General features: G+C 35.6%; 1 pseudogene; it reads right to left on the bottom strand.

Moving 5' to 3' along the window:
- Nucleotides 1-2,094: 2,094 nt before the first annotated feature.
- Nucleotides 2,095-2,803, bottom strand: LOC125913631 (acidic leucine-rich nuclear phosphoprotein 32 family member A-like; annotated as a pseudogene).
- Between the last annotated feature and the right edge of the window lie 2,228 nt (nt 2,804-5,031).

The following is a 5,031-nucleotide window of genomic DNA, read 5'->3' as shown; positions in this document are numbered from 1 at the left end:
CTTCTTTTTCCTTGGAAATATTTCCCTTGATATCATGATAGGCTACTGATCTGTTTCCTAGTAGTTTTTTGCAGGTACTGAAAACTACGTAAACCCAAAGTTTGCTGCTAGACATAGTTCTCAAGGCTTTTCTATCTTTGTCATTTGACCCCATAATTTTCTCATGCTGTCTACTTAATGGCAACTACCATGAGATTATCTAAAAGAAAATAGTCTTAAATGGGAATATAAATCCTTTATCTCCTATTTACCACAGATTTAAATGGGTCTTAAGAAGTCTTTTTTTAGGGGGCAGGATGGTTGTTAAGAAATCTTAATGGGATTTTGTCGTTCAAAGTCTTTTTCAATCTTACATTCTTTAGGGTCCAGAATCCTTTGTTTTTTTCCAATATTTTGTGGACTTGGTCTTTGTTTTTACAGTAAATAATTGTTTCCCTGAACTCATCTCTAACTTGTAATACCAAGCCAAAAGCAGTAAGTAGTATGAATACTTAAGAATAGTTGACTTTGGGGCGCCTGGGTGGCGCAGTCGGTTAAGCGTCCGACTTCAGCCAGGTCACGATCTCGCGGTCCGTGAGTTCGAGCCCCGCGTCAGGCTCTGGGCTGATGGCTCGGAGCCTGGAGCCTGTTTCCGATTCTGTGTCTCCCTCTCTCTCTGCCCCTCCCCCCGTTCATGCTCTGTCTCTCTCTGTCCCAAAAATAAAAATAAAAAAAAAAAAAAAAAAAAAGAATAGTTGACTTTGTCCAACTATTTTTCCTAAAGCCTTAGGTGCATTAATTAACTTTCATGTTTCTTCAGGTTGTACAAAATATTTTGCCATTGTATGAAATGAGTCTTCAGATTTCTAGACTGTAGTGTCTTTTCCTTCTTTTCTGATTCCTGTGTGTGTGTGTGTGTGTGTGTGTGTGTGTGTGTGTAAGAAAAAAAAATCATTGAAATTTGATGACAAAAAAAATCATTGAAATTTAAGCAGACATAAAACTCAAAGTTTGGCACTTCTGAGGGGGAGGAGAATAACCACTACAGATGTTCTTTTACCCAAATGAAATACAGGCTAGGAAATAACACACCACTGCTAAAGCAATCCAGAAAAGGGACATGAAAACAAACCTGTACATTCAGTAGGAATTTGCAGTCATTTTGGATTTCCACTAGGTAAGAAAATACAATTTTGGGTCAGTTTTTCCATGCTCAGGTGTATGAAAACAGCAACAACAACAGCAAAAACCCAGCTGACATGCAGTAATGTCTCCTGTACTTACATCTGTAAAAATTATCTAAGTACAGAAGTACATGTGGAAGAATTCTCTTCTAATTTTGTAAAACAAAGTGTTCTAATATTTCACAGAACAAGATATGGCAGATTTGTTTCTTTTTTTAAAAATCTTTTAAAGAGGTTGAAGTTTAAGGGTTGTATTCTTCTCTTAATTATAATTACCAAGTCAATTTTACTTAACTCATAAGCCTGCTGTTTTCAGCTGTTTGGGACATAGCTCTGAAGAGCAGTATCAGAGTCTTCTTCCTAGAGAAAAGCCCACCATTATATGTGAAGAGGGAAAGAAATGAGAGATGGGGAATGTTCCCAAACATTCCGCAAAAATTCCTTTAGGTTGCTATTTACAAACCAGGGCATTGGATGCCTCTAGCAGGCCCGAGAAATGCAGAAATCACAGGAACCAGAACGAGAGGTAAGGCATGGCTAGGACTCAGCCCCTTCTGGGCTTTGAGAAACCAAATGGAGAGGAGCCATGACCTTCCAACCAATACCAGGAAATGTAAGAGCCCTCTACACCATCCTCTTTGAAAGTAAGGAAAAATGCTCACTTGGTGTGTACTCAGCTATTGCATTTACGGGGACAAAACTAGACAGAAAAAGTAGGGGGAAAATAGAGTGGCAGTAAAAATGGTACTGTATTCAACCTTCTGTCTCCCTCCCTCCCATCACAAACCCCCAGTACAATTCTCCCCTTTTTGTTCCCACAACAATGTTACAACCAGAAAAAAAATAAGTTTCAGAGAGTGGGATTTGGGGGAGGAGGGTGGGTAAAAATAGTCAAACCACAATAGGAATTTTTCAAAATAGGTTATTCCACTTAGTCATCATCATCTCCTTCATTTACAGGTTCTCATTTTTGCTTCTGACTCCGTTCTTCTTCACCAATATTGTCTTTATTTTCTTCATCGTCTATGTCCCAATCATTACAACTCTCTTCATCTTGTTCTTCCTCCTCCTTTCCATTCCCCTCGTTTTCTATTACCTGAGAATTTTCACCATACTCTTCCTCATCCTCGTCCTCCTCATCTTGTCTAGGTCCTCCACATAGTCATCAGCATCTGATTGGGGACCTTGTCATCCCAGTCGCAGCCATTAAGGTATACCTGAGCTGCGGGAGGAGCTTCAACATGTTTTCTTATAATCGTTCAGGTTGGTTACCTCACAATTGAAAAGGTCTAACCTCTTGAGGTTTTCTAACTTTCTCAGTGGTTTTATTGTGCTAAGGTCTTTAATTTTGTTGCCACTTAAATTTACATGTGTGAGGTTAGGACAGTTTTCTGCCAATACTTCCAGGTCCCCTGAGATTCTGTTATCATTTAGTTCAAGCTTCTTAAGTCTAACATCGGTAAGTTTGTGACTGAGGCAAGGCGTACATTGATTGTACTTAAGAACTCCAGTTCTTAAAATTCATCTGGGAGGGCTTCAATTCTGCCTTCAATCAACTGGCAGTTGTTGAGGACAATCTATTTCACGTCAGAGGATGTCCTGTTCCGCAGCTCTAAATGAATCCATTTGTCCATGTCCATCTTTCCTTCTCCTTCTGCAGAGGCTCCCATGCCAGGGAAATTCAATCAGTCTGCCCTCTAATCATTATGACAAAACCATATATTTTACATTTTTCCCAGCGGGATTCCACTTTACAGCCCCAAAACAGACCCCAAGTGTAATTACTAAATGAAATAGAAGTATTATTTCTTGCTCACTCATTTAGGACTGTTCTAGAACATAGTGCTAGGGGAGCAATTCCCTACTAGTGGTTACTCAAAGACTTAGTTTAATGGCATCTTGGCATCTTTGCATCTTAAACATGTGGTTTCAAGGTTATCATCATTCATACCATTTAAATAAGCTAGGAAGGTTAAGAGCATGGAGGAATTCTCATGAAAATTATTCTGGGCTTTACCTGAAAATGACACATAATTTATTAGCATTTCATAGAATAGCCTGCAGTCACATGACAAGACCTATCTACAGGAGAAGCTGGGAAATCTAGCTAGGAAGAATAAAATGGTTTTCATGGAAAATTAGCAGTTTCTGTAATACTGGCTTTGTCAAAGGAAAATAGGAATTACAGTAACAAATTTGATAAATGTTTCTTGGGTTAGATATACACTAAGTGTGGCATTCTTAAGTGTTCAAGTAATATTGTGTTAACATTAGCTATATGACTTTTTTTTTTCCAACTTACCTTTAATTAAGTTTCAAGTTAATGAATTCTACAATATTCTGTTATGTATCATATCTTGACTGTCACATTCAAATTTCTCTTGTGCATGAAATAGAGGGGAGGAAGTTGGAATATGCAATGACAGATCCATAATGTAAATATTACTATTTATTTTGAAATAAGATACAACTTTATCTTTTCCTTATTCCACATATCATAAATCCTGAATGGGCCAAGTACTTAAAATAAAAATCTAACTTAAAATTTTCATTAGAAAATATAGGTAAATATTTTTGTAATCTTGGGAAAATTCTGAGCATATGTGGAATTTGTACTAGACAAGCATAGAATTTTTATATGAAAGAGAAGTCAGTGAATATTATGAAGTCTGACAAATAGAAGAAAAGGAGTACATAAAAATGAACAGAGTCTCAGAAACCCGTGAGACATCCTCAAGTATACTAACATACACAATGGGAGATGCAAAAGAGAAGAGAAATAAAGGACCAGAATGGTATTTGATGAAATAATGGATATAATTTCCCAAATTTGATGAAAAACATTAATGTACACATCCATGAAACTCAATGAGCTTCATGGAATATAAAATTGAAAGGATCCACACCTAGACACATTATATCAAACTATCATAAGCTAAAGGCAAGAAAAGATGGAAAGCAGCTAACAAAAAATAGCTTCTTACAATAAGCCTTTAATAAGATTAGCAACACATTTGTTATCAGAGACAATGGGTGCTGGAAGACAGTGGAATAACATATTGAAAGTGCTGAAAGGTAAAGACTATCAACCAAGAATTCTATATCCAGCAAAACTACCCATCAAAGACAAGATAGAAGTTATGACTTTCTGAAATAAAGCTGAGAGAATTCATCACTAGCAGACCAACACTAAAAGATATACTAAAAGGAGTCCTTCAGACTGTAAAGCCATAACGCTAGATGATAATTTAAATCCATAAAGAGATAAAGAGCAACTACATAGGTATATATAAAAGACGGTATAAATGTATTTTATGGTAACTATTGTCATCCTATCTTATTTAAAAGACAACTGCATAAAAAATTATAACACTGTTAATTAATTTATGATGTATAAAGATACAATTTGTATGACCCAAATAGCATAAAATAGGAATGGATGGAGACATATTGAAGCAAACTCTTATAATCTAATATGTTAAAATCTGCAGTTGATTATTTTAAGTTAAATGGTTATTGTAATCCACAGAGAAACTACTAAGAAAATACCTGAAAATATAAAATAAAACAAAAATTTACATAGCAATTATAAAATATTGATTTAGCATGAAAGAAGGCTGTACTGTGGGAATAGAGGAATAGAAAGCATATAAAACATAAAAAAGGCAAAATGTTAGACATAAATACTATATCATCAGTAATTATGTTAAATATAAATGGACTAATCATTCCAGTCAAAAGAGATTGGAAGAATAGATTAAAAAATAATGATCTAATTATGCTGCCTAAAAGAGACATACTCTAGATTAAAAGACACAAATAGACTGAAGGTGAAAGAATGGAAAAAAAATACCTCATACAAATAGTA

The sequence above is a fragment of the Panthera uncia genome (genome assembly GCF_023721935.1).
Source record: "Panthera uncia isolate 11264 chromosome C1 unlocalized genomic scaffold, Puncia_PCG_1.0 HiC_scaffold_4, whole genome shotgun sequence".
NCBI classification, from domain to species: Eukaryota; Metazoa; Chordata; class Mammalia; order Carnivora; family Felidae; genus Panthera; species Panthera uncia.
This window is presented reverse-complemented; position numbering and strand designations above follow the sequence as displayed.